This window comes from Malaclemys terrapin, chromosome 13 (genome assembly GCF_027887155.1).
Source record: "Malaclemys terrapin pileata isolate rMalTer1 chromosome 13, rMalTer1.hap1, whole genome shotgun sequence".
NCBI classification, from domain to species: Eukaryota; Metazoa; Chordata; order Testudines; family Emydidae; genus Malaclemys; species Malaclemys terrapin.
Genome location: NC_071517.1, coordinates 18,031,775 through 18,059,116, shown reverse-complemented (window position 1 = coordinate 18,059,116; position 27,342 = coordinate 18,031,775). Strand labels below are relative to the sequence as shown.

Here is a 27,342-nt window from a genome sequence, read left to right as displayed (position 1 = left end):
CTTAATGGAAAATATTTGTCACTTATTGGCACCCACTGTATTATGAAAAATAGCTTTAGGGATAAGATGGCCCTGAACCACTGCCCTCTTCCTTCTACAAGGGTTTTTATCCTTCCTCTGTAAGTTATTCAGAGTCAGGACAATGCTAAGCTGTCAGATCCAGTATATGTGTTAAGGAATCAACTACCTAGAATTCTAACAGGTGTACAATAAACTTGTTGGATGAAGTTATGCTGGGATTGGGTAGGAGATGGGGTTTTGATTCAGCAGGAAAACAAGTGAATCCATTTCAGCAGTGACTTGCCTACTAGGCCTCTCATCGATCGTGATTAGCCCCATTATACTTGTCCTTCCTGTCAAAATAAAAACACTGGCAAGACTGCAATAAGCACACCAGAGTCAGCAATACTGAACTTACTACAAAGGAAGGTTTCCAACTGAGTCAGTGCAAAAAAAGATTCTAGTCACTTGCATCTTGGGAGAGAGGCCTCTTCCTTCAGGTGAGGGCGGGGAGCCTTGTCCTAAATTGGCTCACTGGGAAGATGAAAATGCACCTGTCTCCTCAAATCCCTTGCATGTGACAAGTGATCAAACCACAGTCATTTGAATACATAACCCTAGCAAGCACTAAAAAAAAAATCCTCTAAAAAACCTGGGGCAGGCTATTTTGAGCCCAGGCTGCATCACTTGGGAAATGGTCTTGTCTGATTTGGCTTGTTTAAATCATCTTAACAGTTCTTAGTGAAATGGAGAGAAGGGGGAAAAAAACCCTCTGCATCCTCAAGGCGAGTATATTTGGGCAAAGCAATAAGACAGACTTGAAGAGGTTTGGAGGTTACAGTGGGAAATAGCAGTTATTCCCAATAAGCAGTGTTTAAATGGAGTGCTGCTGACAGTACCCTCAGGCAGGTTCAAGAGTTCCAAGATTTGCAACTAAAAGATTAACCAAAATAGATGTCTTATTACAGGCGAGTTTGTATCTAAATCATTTAAAGTGCCTTTAGACTCTGTAATGTTTTTCCGCCTAAGTACTCGTAGTATTTCTGCCGGTTCCTCTCGGCTTTAGTGAACAAGTAATGAAGGGCCCTTGATCTAAGGAAGCCCGAGACCCTTCTGATAACCACAAGGACCTCAGTATGTCTGACGCACTATGACTGAGTGGGAGGCTGTTTGTTTGTTTTGTTCTTTAGGTCCAGGGGACGGGGGGGAGGAATCCTTGACCAAATTTTTTCCTCCTTTCTGCTGTTGTGTGGTGTGCTATGCTGTCTGCCTGGATTATGTACGCCACCCCAGAGGGGATGCGTTCCAGTGCCCCTGCACATATATTGAGCCAAATTCTGACTGCCTCAGGCAGAGAGGGAGTATGGGGTGGGATTTTTGTGCCTTGATTCTGGGTATCTTCCTAAACCACCAAAAGGTCACTCCAGAGACCCCAAGGTAACAGAGGAGCATTTGGGGGTCAGGCTTCTACAGTATGCCCCCTATATCAGAATGGGGACCACAGAGCCCCACTCACACAGTTTATTGCTGCTTTGAGCAAAGGGTACTGCTGGTAATCTGGGTATACTACAACCCTGCGTTGGCAGGAGTAACATGTGCCTAAATTGGGATTGTTTCCATGTTTGGGCCATAATTTACAGAGCTCGATAGGATCCTTTGGAGTGGGAGGTGCTGTTTGAAAATGCCAATTCTAATTACCATCCTAAGGCAAAGGTGAACATAGGGGATCTTGGTTTCCTAGGTATTGCCATATTACTGAGAGCAACAAAGTCTCAGGTTTACCGATAGGTTGAGAACATATCCAGATGGTGGTAAATCCTTATAGTCCCCCAGGATTTGGAAAGATAAATCTCTTAAGAGGAGGCCAACTTGAGCAGGAAAGAAATTGGAAATACAAGCTTTCCCCCCCCCCCCCCAAGCCTGTTTCCAAGTTCTAAAGCTAAGTGACGTTTCTGTGTCATTCAGAAAACCTGAGATTACTTATTTTTTGCAATATGTCCCAGATAATCTCCCACTTAAAAATGGCTCCAAATCAGTTTGCAATCAATTTTATTTAAAAATAAAAAGGGATTAGAATTAAGAGTTCCTGTCAAAAAGTAGATCTCTGCCTTATTACGTGAGCACAGTGTGTTCTTACGTGTCCAGTGGCCATTTCAAAAGCATCAACATCATCCCCATGATAACTCTCAAAAGAACATAGCTTCCTTGCAGAACAAGAACCACCAGGACTGATCTATAGTTGGTTCCTTAAGACCGTCTGGCTGGATCTTCAGTCTGTGTCCATCATTGATGATTATATCGTGCTACTGAAGCTTTGGGAGCCCATGTGATCACCAGCTGGGTAGCAGCATTCCCTTGTAAATGCACTTTCTAATTCATTGGTCTTCCATCCTAATATGTCTATAGTATATTAAGGAAGCCACCAAAGCTGAACCCGTACTGGTGGAGGTGGTTGCTGGGATTGGTACGTTCACATCATGGGGGTGTTTATACAGAAGCCATCTGAGACAATCTGGTTAATTGTCCTTGTAGCCAAAATGGCCAAGAGTTTCTCTGTCTCTGAAGTGAAAATGACGAGTGAAAACCTTGTCAAAGCACCATTCAGGTATCCAGTGTATTGGTGGCAGAAGCCTAATGAAATAAGGTCTAAATAGGCAAAGGTCAAATTCCCACCTCCTGTAGCAAATTAATGTCTCATTTACCTTGGTGTGTTTAGAAGGAGGCTTCAGAGTGGACTCGACTGCTGAGGATGGCGTATATGTGGTGCTAGCACCGTCACCCCACAGTGCCAAAGCATGCTACAAATACTTAACACTTACCGTACCCTTGTGAGATGGATACATGTTTTGCCCCCACCATTTTAAAGATGGGGAAACCAAGGCACAGAAAGGCAGCATGATGTGCTCCAGGCCACACAGCAAGTCAGTAGCTATTAGTTTTCCCTCTCATTAAAATGACAAGGTGTCAAATAGTATGGTGATGGGTGCCAATATAAGACAATACTTGGCCCGCCATGAGCCTTCGTTAATGTTTGTAATGAGCGGTGGGATCCTCAGATGAAAGTTACAGACTGTTCTTACACAGAACATTATACATGTATTCTCTAACTGTATAATAAGAGAGAAGAGCATGGAGGTTGCAATACCTAGAAAGTGCTCTCCTTACCCCAGCTGCTACCACAGAGGGCATCTGATATAACTCTACAAGAGCCACGTTCCTGAACCAACTGCACTGAAGGTACAGGCTGTGTTATTGGAAAATTAGCTTTTCTGGATTCTCAGAAATCTCTCTTTCTCCGTCTCCACTGCTCTCACATTCTCTGCAGGTTGAATCACTGCCCCTTTTTCTGTCCACTTCAGGAGTCTCTCCCTGAAGGGTAGAATCTGCTATAGGATCTGCGTGGGTGCATCCGCTACATGTGTAAGGAGTCCCATTCAAGTCAGGCACCACCCATAACATTTTTTTACAGTCAATATTTCGTTATTGTATGCAAATTATTTACAGGAATGTAAATGGGGTAATACATAATTTGCATAAAATGTCCTGCACAAAGCTTGTGAGTTATGTCTCCCGGATAAGAGGGCTTTACAGGCCTCCATGTCGAACACTCTCAACAAGACGCTAACGGATCCTCTTCTGTTGACTGCATGATGTAGACTGAGGAGAGAGGGCTCCATGATTCTAAAACTCGCCTTCCTCTTTAATCCCTCACATCCCTCCCTTCCCCACCCTCTCTCCACTTTTTCTCCCATCCAAGCCAAGAGATGGTCCTGTGCAGGGGTGAAAGTAGAAATAGGGACTTACTGGTACGGGGCTGGGTTGGGGCTGGCTCTGGCCCCTGGAAGGGGTGGGGCCTCGGGCGGAGGGGCCGGAGGTGGGGGGGTCAGAGCCAGCCCCGGCCCATCCTGTACCGGTAAGTGCCCTCCCCCGTCAGGGTAGCAGCGGCAGTCGGGTGCTCTGGCAGCAGTTTAAAGAGCCCAGGGCTTGGCCGCTGCTACCGCCCCGGGCCCTTTAAACCGCTGCCGGAGCCCCCGGCTGCCGCTGCTACCTCAGGGCTCCAGTGGCTATTTGAAGGGCTGGGGCCCTAGAGGCAGCGGGAGCCCCGGGCCCTTTAAATAGCTGCCGGAGCCCCGCCACCGCTACCCCAGGGCTCTGGGGGCTATTTAAAGGGCTCAGGACTCCCCTGCTTCTACCGCCCTGGTCCTTTAAATAGCCCCCGGAGCCCTGGGCTAGCGGCGGAGGGGCTCCGGCGGCTATTTAAAGGACTCAGGGCAGTAGAGGCAGCGGGAGCCCCGGTCATTTAAATAACCCCCGGAGCCCTGCCGCCGCTACCCTAGGGCTCCAGCAGTGGGGCTCTGGCGGCAATTTGAAGGGCCTGGGGCTCCCAGCAGCGGCTGGAGCCCCTGGCCCTTTAAATTGCCGCCTGGAGAAGCCGGGCTGCCCCGGTACGGCGAACTGGCTCTTGCTGGTTCACCATACAGGGGCGTACCAGCTTACTTTCACCTCTGGTCCTGTGGTAAGCAGCTTCACTTGTATCTGTTCTGACTTATCTTCTCTGTAGTGCGTCTTTCACTGACGAGAAGACCCACCCACCCACACAGCAAGGGATGCAGCTGCCATTTTATGTTCAGGTGCACCCTGTTAAAAAGGAGACTCGTGCACACACACTGTGCTCTTTCCCAGAGCCTTAATTTTTGTTCTTTCTTTTTTTGTTCTTCCCTTAATTAAAAAGTAAAAAGGTATTGAGATGAAAAGAGTATTATTGCACTTTAGGGCTGGAAAAACCTAACAGGCCCAAATCTAACCCTCGGATCTGAACCCTCCTTCACTTTGGGGGATTTTCTGAGCTGAGTCTAGATTTATATCCTTGTGCTGTTTTCCCTCTAAAACACTCTGACAGCTTCCCTTCTGAATGGGCCTCCTGGTCTGTTATAGTTGGAGAGGGAAGGTAGTCTTTGCCTCATTGCTGGGTTCTAAGTGAAATGTCCTGTGATTTTATTGTGGGGGTCTCTATACTTTTTCTGAAAGCACCAGATAATGAGATTTGATTTTTTTTTTAAAGTAAGTTTCAATCTGTAACTTAGGCTTTTGTTTGCCAGAGTGAGACCCTGAGCAGGAGTGGGGGTAGGGGTTGTGGGTAATGAAGCCGCAGCACTATAATTTGGCAATTAACGTAACCCACACTTGCAAAGTACATGATTTCTCAAAAGTCTCGCTGGTGCATTTCCCCCCTTTATTTTAATGTATTATTTGGAAAGCTGCCCTTTTTACCCTCCTGGCACTAAGGGGAGGACACTTATGCATGGCTTCCTTCTCCCAAGAGTTAAAATGCTTAATTTAAAAAGGTATTTTCTAGAATTTCTGCAACAGACACAAGCATTTTGTCCTTTAAACAAAGCACCATCCAGGCTCTGAATTCCCTGTGCTAATTAACTGCACATTCTGTTAGGGCTGGTGAATTATTCATTGCGACTGGAAGCCAGGATGCCTGGGTTCAATTCCTAGTCCTCCGAGTCCCAATGACTTTGTGCCATAGAGCTGTGTGACGTTTTGGGCAAGTCACCTAGCCTTTCTGATCCTCCTGTACAGCGTCTGTCCAATGGAGGGAATAGCTACCTACGTCATGGGAGGCTGATGAGGCTGATGAAGGTGGCTGATACACTTTGAGAAGTAAAATGCCCAGGGTTGTTACTTGTGGTGCAGTGGGCGGTATTTATTCATTGCATTAGCTGCTTTCACAGGTTCCAGGGGTTTGATACTTTAGTCATTTCCAGCTACTTCACTCCTTACCCTTTTTTTTTTTTTTTTATGATCTCCCATTTCTTTTTAGTAATGGTGGAAGGTGGTGGCTTGACAGCCCTGGTGACTGAGTAAGCACAAAACAGTAACCTCAGTGAACAATTGCACAGCAGGCCAGAATATCCAAGGTGATGGCGAATGCCCCTCTCTGGAGCTATTGAAAACTAGGTGAAACCCTATGGTATGATAGGTTTCAGAGTAGCAGCCGTGTTAGTCTGTATCCGCAAAAAGAACAGGAGTACTTGTGGCACCTTAGCAACTAACAGATTTATTAGAGCATAAGCTTTCGTGGACTACAGCCAAGAAGTGGGCTGTAGTCCACGAAAGCTTATGCTCTAATAAATCTGTTAGTCTCTAAGGTGCCACAAGTACTCCTGTTCTTCCTATGGTATGATGTGCTGCATGGAGCCTGAAGGACCATCGTCATATAACACAGGAACCAGGGGTCACCCAATGAAAATAAGAGGCAGCAGGTTTAAAACTAACATAAGGAAGTACTTCACACAACACATAGTCAACCTGTGGAACTCTTGCCATGGGATGTTGTGAAGGCCAAAAGTATAACTGGGTTTAAAAAAGAACGAGATAAGTTGATGGAGGATAGGTCCAGCAATGGCTATTAGCCAAGACAGTCAGGGATGCAGCCCCTTGCTCTGGATGTCCCTAAGCCTCTGCTGGCCAGAAGCTGGGGCTGGACAACAGGGTTGGATCCCCTGATAATTGCCCTGTTCTGTTCATTCCCTAAGAAGCATCTGACACTGGTCACTGTCAGAAGACAGGATACTGGGCTAGATGGACTGTTGGTCTGACCCAATATGGCCATTCTTATGTTCTTAAAGGTGCCAGTTGATGGCAATTGTAATTGGATATGGGCATGGGAAAAACCCCTGGCTTGGTTCACCCCATTGGATTTTAAATCTCAACCTGTCCTTCCTGAGAGTGTAGAAAGAATCTGGCATATAATGGGAGATACTGGAAATAACTAACTAAAATAATAATGTTAACTCTGAGTGTGGAATATGGCTTTCCTTGCTTTATAGGCGCTAAAGCTGCCACCTCCAAGCACTTATCACTTGCTCATTGTAGAAATGAGACTTAACCTCACTGATACTTAAACCACAACTACCCTGGAAGAAGAGACGTTTGGAACCTCCAGAAAGACATTTCTATTTAAAATAGGGACTAGTGAAAACTGTGACATACCTAGCAGCAGCTAGAAAGCCCTATGTGTGGATTACATGACATGTTGATTGGTACATGCTTTGTGCTTAGCAAAAGCCTAAAGCAAAACTGTAGAGGTAACATCCTGAACTTAGGGAAATTTGGGCCCAGATATGAGTTTTGCACCTTGGGCTCATTCAGATCAGGGCACTGAGTGTATTTGTCTCCACCTCCCATGCAGACCAGAAATCTAGTGTTCATGCCTTCTATGTTCCAGGCACCGTATTTCCAAGCCCTCTGCAAAGCCATGAGTCGGATACTATAAGCAACACACAGGCAACTGCGACAGCCTATGTTCTTCACAATAGCACCTTGGACATTAGAATATGATTTACTGAGAGGGGGAATGTTAGCTGGGGGACATAAGCTATACCTGATTCTCTTCAAGATGTTTCATGGGATCTTTAACTTCCACTGGATTCTGGCAGAAGGGGCCTCAAATGAAGTATAACACGATGTTTTAAAAGCAGGAAATCTGTAACAGCTGCCATGATTGTAGTCAGGCCAGAAACTGAAATGGGACCTGGGCTGTGGTGGCAGTTAACTATTAAGTAGGGTTACCATACGTCCGGATTTTCCCAGACATGTCTGGCTTTTTGGGCCTCAAATCCCCGTCCGGGGAGAAATCCCAAAAAGCCGGACATGTCTGGGAAAATAGGGAGGGTGCTCGGCCGGGGCTGCTGGGGCTGGGGCCAGCGGTGCGGGGCCGGCGGTGCTCGGCAGGGGCTGAGGTCGGGGGTGCAGGGCCGGGGGCCGGCGCGGTGCTCGGCCAGGGGCCGGCCTGGAGCCAGGGCCGGGGTGCGGGGTCAGGGGCCGGCGCAGTGCTCGGCCGGAGCCGGGGCTGGGGGCGCAGGCACTCGTCCGGGGCCGGCGCGGTGCTCGGCCGGGGCCGGGGGCGCGGACACATGGCTGGGGGCCGGCGCGGTGCTCGGCCAGGGGCACGGGAACTTGGCCGGTGCCGGGGTGCTCGGCCCGGGGCCGGGGCCGGGGCCGGCGCGGTGCTTGGCCGGGGGGCGCGGGCACTTGGCCAGCGCGGCGCTTGGCCGGGGGCCGTGGGCGCGGGCACTTGGCCGGGGGCTGGCGTGGGCACTTGGCCGGGGCACTTGGCCGGGGGCTGGAGCCAGAGCCTCTCGGCCTGGGCCGGCCGGCCACCAAAGGGAGCCGCTCGGCCAGGGGGGCCAGAGTGGGCCGCATCGCACCCCGCCCCAGCCCCAGCTTACCTGCTGCCTCCCTGTTTCAGGCTTCCCGCAAACATTTGATTCGCGGGAAGCAGGGGACGAGGAGGAGCAGGGGGCGGAGCGTTCAGGGGTGGGGGCAGAGTTGGGGCGGGGCTGGGGGCAGGGAAGGGGCGGAGTTGGGGCGGGGCCGGGGGCCCATGGAGTGTCCTCCTTTTTAAAAATTAAAATATGGTAACCCTATATAAAGACACATTGGCAGGCAAGCTACTGATGTTTTGGATTGGATTGAGCTGGAGAGGAGATATTTGTGCCCCCAAATCATTAGCCAGGATGAGTTACTGGGACAAAACTCTTAACTGAGACAATGCAAAAATAGGTCTTAAGAGGGATACTCAGGGAAGGCATGTGTGTGAATCTTCAAGGCTTTGACAGGGACACGAAGGAGATCAATAAAAAGAACAGGAGTACTTGTGGCACCTTAGAGACTAACAGATTTATTAGGCAATGGAAAAGGAAAAGATGAGATCCTTACAAGAGTTAGAAATTCAATATGACCTTGTGAGGGGGTGTATAAACCCCAGACAGTTTATGGACGTGGAAAGGGTTAAGATCCTTCCTTAGAGTAACAGAAGGAAACTCCCTTTTCCCCCATAGTATTACCTCAACTGTGAGGACTGGAGGCCAGTTGCCCCAGGTGAAACTATTTGAGGAAGCTTAGCAAGGAGGAAATCTGCTGGGATGGGTAATTAAGTTACCCGCCATATATACAAAGAAGAACCAGGGAATTTTTCTTTATCTGCGTGATTTTTTAAGGAAAAAAAATATCAAAAACATCCAGCTTTCTTTTTTTTAACAAAAAACTGAAACAAAAAATTTGGGGGGAGAGGGACAGGTTGGTGAAATTTCTCAGTTTCTGAGTTTTTGGTTGGGTGTCTTGGTGTATTAGCTTCTTTTAACAACAAAAACAATGGAAAACTGACCAAAATGAAAACTTTTCACAATTTTGTTTGGTTTTGTTTAAAAAAAACAAATTAAGAATTTTTGTTTAAAGGTGACTAGTTCTAATTTAATTCCCTTTAAAGGCTCTGAATAAAAATCCCATCTATACTATACAGTGTTTGTGGCCTCTTAGGTCAGGAACAGGGAACAGGACCCGTAGGGTCTGGAACGGGCCTGGGAGCAGATAGGAACCCCAGGACCCTCATTTCCAGGCTGCAGCAGGCTGTTTCCCCACTGCCTCCACCCCCACCAAGTCTTAGTACCTCTCCTTACTCCCCCTCCTATTCCTCTGCCCCCATTTTCAGGGAGTTTCCTCTCCCCCAATATTCATGAGAGGGGAAGAGGGAGCAGAAAGAGCCTAGTAGCTCAAGGTGTCTCTGCTCCCTTCTTTCTCGCTACGAACAGTGGATCAGTCTGCTCTCTGCCCCTCTGGCCCTAGGGAAGAGGGAGGGGGCAAAGAACCTCTGGAGCCTAGGGTGACCAGATAGCAAATGTGAAAAATCGGGACTGGGGGTCGGGGGTAATAGGTGCCTATATAAGACAAAGCCCCAAATATCGGGACTGTCCCTATAAAATCAGGACATCTGGTCACCCTGCTGGAGCTGCACCATGCCTCCAGTTCTTGGAAGAGGCTGAAGAAGCCCATGCTGCAGCTGCTCCCACCCCAGGTCTGGGTGAGGGGACTGGAGAAGCTGCAAAAGGATCACAGGTTCACTGGGGACAAAATTGGGGCAGAATGGATGTGGGGGATGGGCACGTCTGGGGATGAGGAGGATGAACTAATTTGGATTTTTGGTGTCAGGGAGAAGCTGGAAACTTGGCACTGTTAGGGAGCATTTTGTACCCTTCGGTGTGGTTTGATCTTTGTTCCAGTGAGCACTCCTGCACCCTCTAAATGTGGGAGAGTTGACAATACGGTCATGCCACACACATGCACTGGGAGTGGATGGGTGTGTGTGTCAGAAATCAGGAGACGAATCACATCACACACTAAAACCTTTTCTGTGTTATGATTTTTTAAATACAATTTTAGGGCCAAACTCCATGAGTATTTGGGGTCTGACTGGTGATGTTTAAACTTTAGGGGTTGGCAATACTGGCAGCTACGACCTGGGGTGGATTGTACCGTGTTGACCAGAGGTCCACCTTCCAAAATGGAGCCTCCCCTACCCATACCCAACAATAACAACTACTCCACACTGGCTGGGAGGAGGCCTAAGAGGCAGATGGACTGAAGGGTCAGGAACCCCAGAGAGGGAGAAGTTCTTATGGACTTTGGTAGAGATGCCTGAGGTGGATAGAGCTGTTGGGGGATGGGTTTTGAGGTACCTCAGAATAGTTGGTTTTATGCTGAAGGGACAGAAGTAGCCAAGTCTCAGGGGAGCGTTACAGGACAAGCAGAGAGAAGAAAAAGGTCACAGACAAAGGGAGCCAAAAGGTATACATTGAGTGTTGGCTTCCTAGTTCAGGGCCCATTGGCAGGGCTTCCAAGAGAGGGTGGATTTGGTAGGAGCTGTGGCATGGAGAAAACAAAGAGCATCTGTTGGAGGCACTGTATGCTTTGGATTCTTGCTTACCCTGGAAGTGTGGAGTTTTCCTTGTTTAGCCAGAGAATTACATTTAAGCTGCCCCCACTAGCTATGGAGAAACGGGCTGCCCCGGCAATGGACATACTGGGTTATTAATAGTGTCTAAACAATTTTACAGAATCCTGCAAATTGGAGATAGAAAAGACTTACTTGCTCCATCCCCTGACTAATGCAGAATTTTTCCTCTTCACATCTTAGCACAGCACGCTGTCTAATGGCATGTCCAGTCCAATTTTAAGATCTAAGCTAGGGGGCTTAAATACTTTTTTTGATATTCATCCTTAATTTCCCCCCACTTTATTTTTTTCCCTTTACTTCTTATTACACCACTTTATTACCCTATCCCCAATTGCTCTTTTGCTTTCTTGGTGTTTATATACTGTGATCATATTCCCTTTAGTTGCTGTCATTTAGCCAAGCTGTTCATATTTAATAAAAAATATTTTGCACATAGAGACTTTAATCCAAGGCTCTCAAAGTGCTTTATGTCTCATAACACAGCTGTGAGGTTGGGGTTGGATTATCCTTGTTCTGCTGCCCAGGGTACTGAGGGAAGAGACAGAGTGATTTGTCCAAAGGCATATAACAAATCTGTGATAGAAACAAGAATAGATCCAAGGTGACCTGGCTCCCACTCTACTCTAACCACTAGACCACACTCCTTTAGTTTTAATCTTTCTTCATAAGTCCTAGGACCACAGGAATTTCCATACAGGATCAGACCAGTGGTCCCTCAAGTCAAGTATTTTCTTTCTGACTGTTGTCAGTATAAGATGCTTCAGAAGAAGATGCAAGGAACCCCATATAACCTGCCCACAGGGACAAGTTTCTTCCTAACCCGAGACAGTTACTGGGTAAAATATGATTGTTTGTATCCCTTACATTAGATAAGTTTAAAAATAATTGATTTGTGGAAGTTTTTGTTATATAGAACAATCTAGTTGGGTTTTATACTCCTCCTAATTTCTTGGCCTCAATAATATCTTGTGGCAGGGAGTTTCACTGGGTAAGTATGCATTATGTTTTTTTAACAGTTTTAATTTGTTGCCTTTCACTTTTATTGACTGCCCCATTGCTCTTATATTATGAGAGAGAGTAAATAGGGAAGTAGGTCAGGCACTCCTACCCCAATCGTTATTTTGTGTACCTCTTTCATATCACCTTTAATTTGTTTCCTCTGTAAACTAAAATAGGCCCCATATTTCAATCTTCTATATAGGCTTTGCTTATACTGTGCTCATCACTGTCATGTCTGAGCACCTTCCAGTAGTGAATTAAACAACATGACTAATATTGTTCATTCTCTCTCTCCTCCTCTCCCTAAGGAGATAACTGTGTGCGCACTGGAGGGTTTTATTTTGGTAGGGCTTGTTTTTAGATTTTTTTAGAATGTACATGCTGCTCTGTGTGCGTCAGGGCTTGTCTACACTCACGGCACTGCAGCACTTAGTGAAGATGCTACCTACACCAATGGGAGAGCTTCTCCTGTTGGCGTACGTACTCCACCTCCTCGAGAGGCAGTATCTATGTCAGTGTGAGAAGCCCTCCTGTCAACTTAGCGCTGTCCACACCAGAAGTTCGGTCGGTATGACAGGCACCGACTTTCTAAAATGTCAGGAGGTGCTCTACCCCCAGCTCTGCCCCAGATCCCGCCCAGTTCCGCCTCTTCCCCCAAGCACACCTTGGCCTCGCTCCTCCCCCTTCCTTCTGCACACTGCGAAACAGGCGGATGGGAGGCGCTGGGAGGAAGGGGAAGGCGCTGATCCATGGGCCCGCTGGTGGGCGGGAGGCACTGGGGAGGGGTTGATAGGGGGGCTGCTGGTGGGTACTCAGTACCCACCATTTTTTCCCTGTGGGTGCTCCAGCCCCGGAGCACCCACAGAGTCAGTGCCTATGGTTGGTATAACTGATTTTCTACAGCCCTGAGTGACGTAGTTATACTAGCATAAGTTTGTCATGAAGAAGACCAGGGCTTTGAGAAAGCAGGTTGAGGAAGTGCGCATTGAACTTGGAGTGGAAGGTGAAGTTTCTCTTTTCTGGAAGCCTCCCCATGCCTCTAATAACTTTCTTTGCCTATCTCTGGGTCTCTTTTAGTTCTGAACTATCTCTTTAGAGACATTAGCCACATTTTACTCTTGAAGTGGAAAACTTTTAATAATAAGAGCTCTTGCAAGGAATCTTTAGAAGGCAAGCCTTCATTGTTTGCAAAGCGACTTGGCAGTCTTGTTTGTTCTGTGTCCCGGTATATAATCCAAAATTAACAGGAGGATTGGTACAATAATGAGGACAGTCACTCAGACAGGATGGCATTTTTATTTTTAATGTAAGTATATTTAATAAAAAAACTTAAAATGTGTTGAAGAAATAGACATTAAATGATGTTGTTTATATAACACCTGATGAGCAAGTGTTAGAGAGGAAACTCAGTGTGAAAACTAGCACATCATGAGCAATAGCAACAGACAAAGCCACAACTGCTAGCCACAACTACAGTGCTTTGCTAGAGAGGGAGAATGAGGGTGCAATTTCAGTGCAACAGAGAAGAAAGAGGTTTGAAGACAGTTTTTAAATTATGGCATGAATGAGGAGGAGGAGGAGGATAGCATTCTGGGGAGTAGAGGTTGAAGAGGAGAAGCAAAATATTTAGGAATAGCATTGGAGGCATGAACAGTATTGAAATGAGAAGCTGGTACTAGTAAGGTGTGACAAAGAAAGAGACCTGTTTAGGAAAATAGTGCGGAAAGTAAAGCCAGGGATGAGCTGCCAATATTTAAACAGGGATTCCCACAACATGTGTCCATCCCCTGTCATCCTCCACTCTCTGGCTTGTCCTCTGAGGGCTTGTCTACCCAGAGACTTAGTGCTCAGCAAACCAGATTGTCAATCTACAGCTCACTAGCTAACCACACATTAACTAGCCATGTGGACCTTACTACCGTGCACGAAAAATGTCCCTAGTGTGCTTTGACTGCTGTAGATTTACACCTTGGCTTGCCACACGCTAAATCTCTATGTACACAAGTCCTGATAAATGTTTATGAGGGTGCTGCAGAAGCCACATACCTTTAAACTTGACAAGGCCCAAATGTGGAACACACTGTGTGACAGAAACCTAGGATGAGGGGACACAAGTTATTCACTAAGAAAGCCTAAAATAGTGAGGGATTCCCTCCTTCGGCATAAATGACTCTCTAGCCGTTCTTCCATGGTTCGTTTATTCTGATGTAAATAATCCTCAGCAACGAAAGTGAGGGGATACCAAATGTATGTGGGACCTTGCTAACTCTGGGACTTATATGAGTGAGGTCCCTCAAAATTGGGGATACTTGAGAGATTTGTGTGTAGGGGAATGGCCTGGGAAGAATTATTTTCTAGTTTAAAATGCCAGCACTACTTCATAGCCAAGGAGGTAAGAGCACTTGAAGTAAAAGGGCCACCGTCTGGAATTGTCTCTGAAAAACCTATGAAGTATTTTGCATAGCACATAGGGGAGAGAGAGAGAGAGAAAAGATCGTGAACCTTGAGGGTTCAGCTGACTCTGGCAGGGGTAATCCAGATGTGTGGCACTCCTCTGGAGATAGGGAAATCACCTTAGCTCTCCTTTCAATTTGAGGGTGATCTCTCAGTGAGGTACCCTAATGGACTTCTCCAGCATGTCAATGTGTATAAGGCTGTGGAAACAGCTGTTGTCAGCCATGGCTCTATTTTCTAGGGTAATTACAAATAGTGCTTGGGTGAGAAATTAAACATGGGAGAACAAGAGATTGAGAGGCAGAGTGAGGAGAAGACAGGTGAGATGTGCCAGCTGCAGGGCAAAATGAGCTAGGTGGGCAGTATGATCTTGAGAAGACTACAGGGACAACTCAGGTCAACAGCCCCGCATGGAATCGTGGTGCTGTGGGATGAATATGCCAAGCTTTCACCTCTGGAGACCCAAGTTCAAAACTTCCTTCCAAACAAATTGAGAGGGTGGGGTTAGGACTGGATTAGCAGGGGATGCAGTCGGCTCAGTGTTGACGTGCATTGGCAGAGTCTGAGGGGGGAGAGTGTTGGTGTAGCAGGCCAGGTTTGGAGATCACTGGCAATATCCAGAGGGATGTGCTACTGGAATGGCTTTGGGTGTAGCATTTTGGGACCGAGTGTGCACTGGTAGGGTTGTGTGCATCAGGGAGTTTTTATAGCACTTGTCCATCTCGTGCCTTTTGCTGGCCAGTGCAATTCAACCTCAGCAATACGTTCACTCACACTTGAGCAAAAAATGTTTTTCTCTCCAAGTCCCAGCCATCCATTATGATAGGTCAGCTCTTCTGTTCCTCTGATCAGTGACATGTGAGCAGGAGGGTGGGGAATATACATTGATGTTTTACTCTGAGCTTTGACTCTTCTTCTTTGTAATGGTTTAATATTTTGGCTTAGTAAACAATCTGCATATGCAAAACAAAACCTTACAACCCTCCCCAACACTGGCTGGCTCCTTTGAGCTCATCCCATTAACTTCCTAAGAGCAAAACCCTTTTGAACAGCCATTTCGGAATGTGTGAAATTGATTTCATATCCATCCTTCTCAGTGAAAGAAGATGGCGGCACAGAGCTGTGGGCTCTACGAGCTCCTCTTTCTCCCCCTCCCCCCCCGCTTTCTTGCTTTAGTTTTTGAGAGATCCTATTCCCACAGCTCATCTCCATGGTACAAAACAGATGGCTTTCAGTCTCACTGATGCTGTGCCTGGTGCCTGCAGGTTAGCCACGTTGACTTAACACACTGTTTCCACCCTGTACCGTCTGGTGAGAAAACAATAGGAAACAAATTTATAACTGCCCCTCCTCAGGTCATTTGCATAGTGCAAATTCCCCCACTACTTTTCATCCTCACCCCCCGCCCACGAATGTCTTCATGTAATTAATTAATACAGCATTCATCAGCGCTTAATTCACGTTCCTGTAGTACCCCAGGATGGCAGGGGAAGGCGGGGGGGGGACGACCCTACAGAGGAGGACAGTAATACACTCCAGCTTCGCTGTTCTATCGGTGGAACTTAATTAGTCCCCATGATAATATCTGATCATTTCCTGCAGCCTTTGGATCACATGGTTCAAAAAAATTTTAGTGCACCCTAGTGTATAGCCCGTTCCAAACAAACACCGCAGCATCTTTCCCTTAAGAGTCGGTGCACGGGTTTTGCTTTTGGATTTTTTTGGGAGGTGTCGGGTAGGGGGAATGTATGGAGAGGCAGGACAATCTGTTGTAACAAAGCCTCCCTCTTTCTTTCCAACTTTAAACCCACAAACCCACAGTGTTGAGACTGGTGAGGAAAAGAAGCAAAATAACCTGATGCAGCCTCCTTAGATATAGTCTGTCTCTGGGTTTTGACATTGGAAATGGGCAAGGTATCTGGTGTGCCGGAGTTAAAACTGTGTCAGGCTGTAAAGAGTCCAATATATTCATTTTTGCTCATAGCTGTTACTACTGGTATTGCAGGCTTGCTATTCTTTTTTCTTTTTTAAACATGACCTGCTTTCATATGCAGTACCTCCTATATTGCAAATTCTTACTTCCTTTGCCCTGAAGGGGACCACAGCTGGAAATCCAGTGAAGGTGGGGGGAGGGCGAGCGGGCCCGCACTTTTATTTTTTGACTCTGGCAAAATAGCAAACTGGAAAAAAAAAACCCAGAAAATGTAACCGATGTGGCAATTTTAAGAGGCGAGCATAACTTCTCAAGGACCTTCTGCAAAGGCATCCAATCTGCGAGGTAATTTCCTGCTGGTTAATTAGCATTGGTTTACAGAGCGCATTGGAATTTAAGCATGTGGTTTTTCTAATTTTTTTAAGCTTGAAAAGGGAAAAAAACAACAACCCCAAAACAACGTATGCCGGCAGTCCATTCCTTGGCAGCATACAAACGAGGTGGAGGCAGAGGCTTGTAAGTATGGACGTGAATGCCAGTCACTAATGCAAAAGAGTATGTCTTTTATTTGCACGTTGTCTTTGGAGAGAGACTCACGACTCTCCTCCCCTTAAAACAAAACAGTCCCCCTTTGCTTTAAACATTTTGTACGGTCAGCGACTGCGAAATTCAGATTGTCTGGACACCACATTTAAAATAAAATAAATAAAGGGGGTGGTAGATGGGGAGAAGAGAGGGTGAGGGAGAATTGGGGGGGGGGAAAGAAAAACAAAAGCGGAAAATATACTGCCTGGCATGCCGAGGTTTTTTAGCGGTGGATCAGGCGCCTTGCCAAGAGTGCACACAATAAGCAGTTGTAGCATGCACAGTGCCCTTGTCTTCACTAATGGCAGCTGCAAAATAAAAAGTCGTGAGCATTGATTACGATGGAGGGCAACGTGTTGGGGAGGGGGGGAAAACGGGCGGGGGTGTGGGGATGCGGAAATATAGACAGGCAGGTTTGCGTGTCTCCCTCTCTCTGCCCCACTGTTTCCCTTAGATCCAAAATGGCTGGCGATGTTCCCTGAACACACACCCACCTCCATTTCCTCCCCCCCCCCATTTTCTTCTCTCTCTCTCGTCCTCCCCCCTCTCTCTTTTCAAGGATCTTGGTGTTAATGCTGTAGGTCTTTAGCTTGAATGCAAAGGCTGTTTTCTGTCAGTTCGGCACACCAGCCTGTGAGATGCCATCTCGCTCACATTCTTCCCAACGCTAGACAGAACTGAGGAATCTGAAAGGCATTATTGGTGCTCCGGCAGCCTGACGCGCCCTGTGCACTTGACTCGCTCGATTTGCATATGCAATGCAGCCATACTTAATGAGTGTGAGTAATTATGCCAATCATAGGGTTGGTTTGTGTGGGGCGGTATTTTTTCCCCCTTTCTCCCCTCTTTCTCCCCGGCCTGTGGCATTGAAACTTAGCTACCTCTTTGGTGGTGGACTTAAGAGCGAAGGGGGAGGGAAAAAAGGGGGTCAGTTGGCACAGCAACTGTTGTTAAGGGAGAATAGGAGGCTTTCTTAGATACAGTAGCAGCTGCCAGCCAGAATAGCAAATACGAGAGACTTGGCACCACTCCAGCTTCCTGGAGGGTTTCAGAGGGATGGTATGTTTGAGGGTAAGACTAGCTAATTAATCTTCCGGCAGGGAACAATGTAATATCAGACAATTACAAAGACAGAATGAAATGACAATAGTGGGAAGGCTGGCATATGAATTTCTCAAAGGGTCCATTCCTCAGCCCACTGCTGTATACTTTCTATGTGGGGAAAGCACCGACTGCACTTGCATTTTTGTTTGAATTGAATGATATCCATTTAAGGGAGAGGCTCGGGGGGACGGTGGGAAGCTAGACTTGATTGCGTAAAGGTTTTCAGGAGAGAAAGGGAGAATTGTTCTAGTTGAAATGGGTCCCCACTCCACACGCCATACTCAGGAGGCAAAAAATGTGTTATCAGCAACCCCATAGGTTTGTGGGTTTGGGTTTTGTTCCCCCCATGCCCATCCCTCCGGTTATCCTAGGATGATGCCATGGTGTGAAACAGAGATGCCATTTTGGGGGGGAATGGCTGGCCGGGCTGGGGCGGTAAAGCCTCTCTCAAAGCCCTGCTAGTTGCTGGAAGTTATTGGGGAAACACACCTACTAACCCAGTGGCAGTAATTGCCAATAATTAGCTGTAATAACTGTTACCTGCAGTTGGGATGCTGTGATGAATAGGGCAGCACAAGTCACATGTCAGAGGCTCCCCATCTGTTTATTTGCAGTGGGGAAAGTATTAAGAAAGTCTCATTTATCCTGGAGCTTAGGAAAACATCAGCGGGAGTTCATGGTCTCTCCAGTATTTGCATGAGAAACCACTCCCTCCCCCTCCTCCCCTTTTCAGGGCTTTACGGCTAAGCTATTGAATCTCTCTCCAGGCACTGCGATCCCAGGATGAAACTTAATTCAAAGGGGTCTCCATATAGGAATGATTAAAAATGAAATAAAAACAAAATTAGTCAAATTCTGTAAATGAAATACGTATTTCTGGGGCTCAGGCTGACCTTCGTCAAGTGATCACTTCATAATGTGGCCTGTGCCATGTGGCTGGTACCAAGGGGGATGCTTGGCAAAACTGCCCCTTGGCAACTCATCCAATACAACACAGAAGAGAAAAAGCTTGTTGGATCTATTCCTTCTTGGTCAGTCTCCCTCCTGTGTGAGGGAGCTGTTTGTTTGGTGCCTATGTACAAAAGGTCTGATGTCACAAGCAAGGCTTTATAAGACCCCTTACGAATTTCTGCTCACCTGTGATAGGGAAACCTTGCTCAACTGACTGGGTATAGACAGTGGGATCTGTGAGTGCCAATTCCCACTAAAGTTATTGGATTTAAGATATTGTAAAATAAGGAGAAATTAAAAAAAACGTTGCATGATTATTTTTTAAGGTAAACTAATAATGAAAAATGTCCGATTGACAACCCTGGGGCCCAGTTCTCCGGGCTGCAGGATACCTGTCTCTCCTTTTGATTGCAGGGAAATAGGGTCTCTGGAAATAGTTCGCTGCTTATCGACAGATACCTCACAATCTGTAGCAAGGCAAGTCTCTCTTCACACCACTCCCTGATGCCCTGCTCTAGAGGGAATATCTCGAGAGTAAAAAGAAAGTTCAGTCTCCACACATGACACGTTCATTCCTTATCATGTCACCTGAAGATCACCACCAAAGGCGCTGTTGGTGGGTTTTGTAATATGGACATTTGTCCACCAGCAGCGAGGTAGAGACGTTCAGAGACAATGGAAACCGTTGCTGCCTTGGTTTCATTGGGACTTTGTCAACAGTGACTCCACCAAAAGCCTTTTTGGTCAGTTTCTTGTAAGGGTGAGTAGCTTTTTGTACAACTTCAACAAAGAAAAGGAAATGTGAAGCCAACATTCGCTCTGAGCACAGTTTCCCTGATGAGCTGTGGAGTATGCAGTCTAAAAGCTTCTCCATACCAGCCCTACTTGCTCTAGGCCAGCTCTAACGCCTTCAGCTCTGATCCATGAAACTGAAGTCATAGAGCTGTGAAGAAAGGATCCAGATTACTGAAGGGGGAACCTGAGAAGGCGCCATTCGCATCATATTTTGTATTTATACAGATCCTTTCTTCTGAGGATCTGAGAGATTTTTCACCAGAGGGTATTATTCCCATTTTACAGATAGGGAAATGGAAGGCCTGAAGGGTTAAGTGAGTCCCCCCTAAGGCTATGCAGCAACTCAGTGGCAGAGCTGGGAAAGAGTTGGTTATATCTCACTTGACGTTTATACCATACCCGTCACCATGGTAGCTGAGTCCAAGTCTTCTGACTCCCAGTCCTCTGCTCTAGCTCTTACACCTCTTAATCCTGACCTGCCTATTAGAAACTCAACGAAATCCCTTGGGACTGCATATTTGGGCCTGGAACTCTTGCAAGACCAGCCTTTTCAGAAGATGGGTAGACTACCATCCCAGCTTCTGTGCAGGTGCAAAATACCTCAGCCAGCCTTTCTCAGGAATCTGATGGTTTTTACTTCAGGGCCCTAGCTGGAACCAGGATGTGGAGAGAGAAAAAAGCAAAAGGAATCTGATCATTTTGATACTCAACAAAAGGGTACATTTGGGTTTGGTTTGAATCTTGGGGAAAGGTTTGTGATGGTCTGTACTTTACCCAAACTATTCACCATTCATGATAGTGGATTTTGTACCCTTGGAGTCCTACATACCAACTGACTATTTTCTGGCTTTGCTCAGCCTTTGGTTATGTGTATATCAATCTTGTTGATACCAGTGGATCTGGACTTGACTTTCTGAGGGCAGAATTTTCACCTCTGTGTTTACAGTAGAGCAGTTTAAAACAAAAACATGCATGAAATTTTACAGAAACGGCTGTAAATTCACAGGTGCCTTTTGTTTAATTCCAGGTTTGTGCTTCCTGAATTTTTTATGGATATATATTTTTAAATGGAAAAATTCTAGTTTTGAAATTTTTGTCTTAAAAAAAACAAACAACCTCTTTCCCCATGTGACTAAACTGACCAATCAAGTTACAAAGGGCCATACACGTCTGGTCCTGGCCTGTTTTTTTGCGTGCCCACTTTCACACTACGCAACTGACTCTGACATTAAGGTGGGCATATACAACCTGCATTTGGGTGCTAAAGCAAAATGGGTGGATTGTCACTTCCATGGTCATAATCCATTGCTCATCTGAAGCAGGCATGCCACATGGGACATTGGGACTGGAAATGGAGCCAAATACATAGATACAGTTATAGCTAATCTGAGGGTTTTTTTAACCCTTTGATATATTCAGGCTTCAGAACAGTGGATCTTAATCTCAACCTGCTCCGTCCTGCTCCCCATTCCCATTACCTTTTCCATACTGGGATCCTCTATCCTATCTAGCCTATTGGAAGAGCAGGGAGACTGCAACTCCATGACACGTATTTACAACCCCCAGATTGAGAATCCATGCTTTCGTTCCTATAGCTAGCAAGATGAAATGGGTGATCTTAGGGATGTACATTTTCTGCTTGCCACTGAAATGTAAGAGAATTGGTACTCTGCTGAGTGGGGCATGGTGGTTAGGAAAGGGTTAACAAAGCCCTGAATGCCTTCCATTCCTGGGGGGAGTGCATCTGTGCATTGCTGAAGATCCCCTGTTTACCACAGTGTGCCTTCCTTTGTATTGTGCCGAGCCTCTTCAAGTCAACCACTTGAGTTAGGAAATGTAATTTGTAATAAATCTGTATTACTGTACTGCATTACTGTACAAGTAAATCTGCTTCAGTGGTTGTAAAAATTAATTCCTTATCCTAAACATTATTATATAGCTTTTAAAATGAATTGACTGTGGTTGGTATCTTAGTATGTGCCATTATTGGTAATTAGCCTAACAAAATAATGTTGCTGTAATATATTTCCTTCCTGCCCCTCCCTCTGTTAGGAGCCGTTTCCTATTAGACAATCAGAATTGCAAATGTGATGCTTGCATGCAAACCTCTTGCTTTGATTTTTTTTTTTTTGTTTGGAAGACAATCCCGCCTGCTCTGCATCTTGGATTGATGTTTTGCCAATAAGTTTTTGATTATGAATAAGCATCAAAGTCACGGTGCTTCAAGGCCCGGTACCTCATGATGCTGATCATTCTTCTGAACTTGGATTCTGTTCAACAGAAGCTGAGGTTGCTTAGACCTCCCAGGACCTGGCCCATACTTTGGGTAGCACCTTTCCTACAAAGCGGATCTCAACAGGCTTTACCATGATACATCATACAGGCATATTTTGGGCAGATTCATCCCCTCACAAATTGAGCTTTCATTAAAAGTTTCCATCTCTTCTGATGGTGAAGTTATGCAGGGTACTCTTTTTAGCCTGCTGGCAGACAGCCTGAATAGCTCAGGGAGTTGTTATCTGAGAAGAATGGGGTGTTAACTCTGAAACCTAATGGCACACTGAATGTCACTCTTTCTAACTATTTCCCTGCTGGTCGCTTTTGCTGAACTATCCAGCTTCTCAGACAGAATTTAAGTACAAAACTTTTTCTCTCCATAGTCTGACCACCAGTTAAACAATGTAAGTGGGAAGCATATGGTACAAATAGAATCACATTCCACATATTCTCTTTATAACAGTGTTTTACATATTTGAAGACTGTTATGTCCTCCTTCAGCCTTCTCTTCTCTAGACTAAATATGTCAATTCTTTCAATCTTTCCTCAAGAGGTTTAGAAAACCTGACCTGTAATAATTCGTGGTGTTCTCTTCTGGATTCTCTCCAATTTGTTCACATCTTTCTTAAAGTGTGATTCTCAAGGTCTTCTCATGGATGGCTACCAAAATGACACGTAGTGGCCAGCTTTTTAGGATTAGTCAGGAAATTGGTTACATTTTCTCCTTCATGTTGGTTTCTTAAGTGAAATTTTTCTCTCTTAGCTAAGGAATTTTGGGGGGAGAACATAGCACTTTTCAAACACTTTGATCAAGTCATCATAGTCCAAATCACCTGGCTCTTGAGGGAAATTCTAAGCCTTTCAGGACTGCAAATGTCTCTCTTTTTCCAACCACAGTTAGGCATTTAATTTTATTTTGCTACGCCCCCTAGTTACAGGGTGGCTGGCCCCTGTAAATAAAGTAGGTCCATCTCCTCTCTGCCAGAACAGGTGCTCCTGTCCATTTGGCCAATTTAGAGGGTAGGGGAGCTGTTGGAGCCTATAAAGGACTAGGGAGAATCAGAAACAGGGAGAGGCCTGGTAAATCAGAGTTGCCTGAGAGGGAGTCAAGGCAGACGAGAGCAGTTTGGGACCTGGGAGAAAGCTGAAGGTAGAAGAACAGCAAGTGGGTTTGTTGGCTAATATCCCCGAGCCTGAGAGCTAGGGGCAGAGGGCTGGAGAGGGCTAAAGGCAGGAGAAACTGCAGAGGGAGATTCCTATTGGCTCTAAGCCAGAGAGCCAGAGCCAAGGACGAGGGAAGGCTGAAAGCAGTGGACCAGCGGAAGAGCTTATCTTCTGACGTCTCCGGGGCTGGAGGGCTGGACTCGGAGGAACCATGAGAGGGCCAGGGGGAGTGAAGGATGCTCTCTTGGTAAACATGATCTGCCAGCAAACACGCTGCGGGGGTTCCCACTGGGAAGAGTGGGATTATGTTCCAGTAGGAAGGGCTGGTACAAGAATAGTGGAGGCCTGCCAGAGAGTCTGGATAGGGTCAAAGGGACTGGTGTATGTGATATATGAAGTGTCATGAGACACTGGGTGAGCTTAATGACTGTTTGCACAAGAGTGAGAAGTGAACCGTGTGTTTGGGTCTTATGTTTTGGACCATTTGCACAATGTTTTATAATAAACCATCCCCAAGGACAATGTTATTGTGTCAAGAGAGCTTACGTGGAATTACTGGGGCTAAATTTTTGTCCACATCAACATGTTTCCACAAAAGTCTTTTGCCTCATTGGCATTTTCTGATGGAAAAATTGTTCTGTCAGAAAATTTCCACCCAAATCATCATCTTCTACATGATACATCCAACCCTGCTAGGTTCGTTCTTGCTTTTGGGCTCCAGGCCAGTTCCAGCTGCAGTGTTATCAACTGACAAATCTTTTGATCTCTGACATGTGGAATATTCCAGACCTTGAAGGTTCCATTACATGGTCACCACAGTTTTTAAAGCTCCATATACCACTGTAGGTGCTTTTGTCTGGAATTCAAACACAGAAATCCCTCAAGTGGGCCACCATATGAGCATGCTTTAACAAAGATATACAATTCCTGGGGTTAAAATAGGACTTCACCATTGTCCACAGTCAGTTTCTGAACTGGTAAAGCCTGAAAGAAGTGAGGAAAAAATTCTAACATATTGGTGATACATCTGCACTAAAGTATCATAATAATAATAATTTAATAATCATAATACCTAGCTTTTTATAAAGCACCTTTTATCCTTAGATCTCATACTGCTAAACAAATGAGGTAAGTATGAGCTCTGAGTTAATGTCTTCTGTTATAGTGCAGCCCAGATGAAGGTGTCTTGTGTATTATCTTTTTCCGTGTTCTCTTGCAGTAAGAGAGTTTGGGGTGGATTCTCTCTGTGACACTGGTTAAGGCAGCGGGGAGAAGATGGTTATTGTAACTTGTTTCCTGCTTTTTTGAGTTAAGGGGATGTGTCCCAAGTTTGCTTGTTTGGGGTTTTTTTTTTTTATAGGAATATACCAAAGTAACCGATGTTACAAGAAACTTTAGATCACATTTGGATAATCTTGAATTTTTAAAGTATTTTTTTTATTTTTTGTCTCTGGTTGTATGAAAGGTCAGACTTTTTACAACTGCTGTAAAAAGGACAGAAAGATGTTTACATTTTATATATATTTCTGTGAGAAATCTATGTGATAACTGGCTCATTTTGCTTATTTAGACTTTGTAATTATGTGTCTGAATTTAAAAATAGGGTTTGCAAATTTTGTTTACTTTGTGGACCATGATTTATCTTGTGGCACAGCTCCATTCACAGCCTCCTGACCCTAATTCCAGATCTTCCTTGTGGCACTTACAAGTCTAGGAAGAATTAGTAGTGGCACAATATTCTGAAGACAGAATACAAATAAATCCCACTGCTCTACAGCCAAAATGCTTCTGAAATAAATGTAGTCAAACTTTACTAATTCTGGGTCACTGAGAACGAAAATTATGCTTAAAATTGTTGATTGGCTCTAGTTTTCAAGATATGCTATTGGGTCAGTATATACGACCCTTGATTTGGGAATGGCGGAGGATAAGTGAGTTATAAAGGGAAGGGATCTCAATTTAAACCAGAAATAACTAAAATACATCTTTGACTGGATCTATGAATAAATCTATGACGGGGTTTGGACAGTACTTGCTTTTTAGGCAAAACAATGAATGATGCAATCTGAAGCTGGTATTGCGTCATACAATGATATGAATTGCATCATGTTATTCCTAGAAGTCATGGATGATGCAATCATAAGGAAGCTTACATCACTCTGCTGAACAAATTGCCCTATATCAGCTCTAGAAATCATACAGTGTCGTGCTCTCTTATTTGTCAGTGTTTGATTTTGCAAAGGGACACATTTCTGTTTAGCCAAAGTGAGCAGAGATGCCTCGTATTTGTGTGAACAGTGCAGATAACTTCTGCTATGTTTGTGGTGAAGTGACTTTTGCATCACAAAAGCGCAGTATAACCACTATGGTTAAGAAAGCCTATCACCTTTATTTCGGCTGCAAAATTGGAGATCAGGACAAGAGGTGGGCCCCACACATATGCTGCAACACTTGTGCAACAAATCTTCGTCAGTGGTTGAACAGGAAAAGGCATTGCAGTGCCAATGATTTGGAGAGAGCCAACAGATCATCCCAGCAATTGTTACTTCTGCATGGTGCCTCCAGTTGGGAAAGGTGTGTCAAAGAAGAAAAAGTGGACTGTGCATTATCCAAACATTCCATCAGCTATACGTCCAGTACCCAACAGAGAAGGACTGCCGGTTCGTGATGCACCAGAATCATTCTCACTTGAGTTAGACGAGGAAGAGGAAGAGGATGAAACTTCTGGTCCTGAACCATCAATGTCACAGGACCCACATTTTCTCCCATCCTCCTCCTCTGAATCACACCTCATAACACAAGGTGAACTGAATGACCTTGTCAGGGATTTGGCACTATCATGAATGGTGAATAGTTTGGGATTTGGAACTACCCAAGAGTAAGGCAGAGCAGTTGGGCTCCAGACTACAGCAGTGGAATCTCCTGGCAGGTGATGTTAGGGTTTCCATGTTCCGTGACCGTCAAAAGGTCATGGAAGGTGATCTCGTAGCCTGCAACAACATCGATGGTGTGATGGCAGCCCTCAACATCGTTCACGATCCAGATGAGTGGAAACTGTTCATTGATTCATCGAAGACGAGTCTTAAAGCTGTTTTACTGCATAATGGCAATGTTTTGCCATCAATTCCAGTTGGTCATGCAGTCCATATGAAGGAAACCTATGACAACATGAAACAACTTTTGAGGTGCATAAACTATGACCAACATCAGTGGCAGCTTTGTGGCGATTTGAAGATTGTTGCTCTCTTGCTTGGTCTGCAGACTGGATACACAAAGTACTGCTGCTTTCTCTGCGAACGGGATAGTCGTGCAAGAGATTCCCACTACATCAAGAAAGATTGGCCACTCCGACAGTCATTGGAGCCTGGGAGGAAAAGTGTTCAGCATCCACCACTTGTTGAATCAAGGAAGATTTTGTTACCACCCTTACACATCAAGCTGGGTCTGGAAGAACTTTGTCAAGGCCATTGACAAAACACAAGCAGCTTTCAAGTACCTCCGTGGAAAATTTCCAAGGTTAAGTCAAGCTAAGATAAAGGAAGGTGTCTTTGTTGGTCCTCAGATTTGTGAACTTCTTCGAGATGATGCATTTGACCATGCACTGCGTGGCAAGGAAAAGACGGCATGGAAAGCCTTACAGTTAGTGGCAATAAATTTTCTCGGAAACAACAAGGCAGACAACTACAGGTTGTTGGTGGAAAACCTCCTCAAGGCTTACAAAAGCCTTGGTTGCAACATGTCACTAAAGATCCATTTTTTGCACTCTCATCTAGATTTTTTTCCACCGAACTGCGGAGCAGTGAGCGACGAGCACGGCGAGCGATTTCACCAGGACATTGCAACAATGGAGAAACGCTATCAGGGCAAATGGATCCCATCAATGCTTGCAGACTATTGCTGGACAGTGACAAGAGATGCTCCATTTAATGAATACAAGAGGCAAGCCAAGATGCGCCGAGTAGACACTGAATAGGACTAAACTATGTACAGAATAGTTTTTTGCCTTTTGTTTCATAATAAATTTTATTTATATAACCCTTTTGCTGATTTTTAAAGTGTTACATAAACAGGACAGGTGAAATATTATCATGTAAAGCAACCATAAACACACGAAAAGACCTAGGTTTACAATTTATGATTAAAACTCTACTATCTACACAATATACATAGACATAAAATGTAAAAACTTAAATATCTTAGAAACAGTAGCCAATCAGTTGTTTTAATTGTCATATTTGAATTCAGCACATCAAAATACATAATAAATAGCACATTT

General features: G+C 45.3%; 1 protein-coding gene across 5 annotated transcripts in view; it reads left to right on the top strand.

Moving 5' to 3' along the window:
- Positions 1-16,435: 16,435 nt before the first annotated feature.
- TNRC6C (trinucleotide repeat containing adaptor 6C) overlaps positions 16,436-27,342 on the top strand; it is a 578,100-nt gene continuing 567,193 nt past the window's right edge. For 2 of the 5 annotated variants that reach the window (XM_054047761.1, XM_054047759.1), the window contains exons 1-2: positions 16,437-16,535; positions 16,616-16,706. The gene's annotated coding sequence lies outside the window, so the exon portion shown is untranslated. Of the gene's footprint in view, positions 16,536-16,615; positions 16,707-27,342 lie in introns of all 5 variants that reach the window. The other 3 variants (XM_054047763.1, XM_054047762.1, XM_054047766.1) reach the window with 3 other exon arrangements.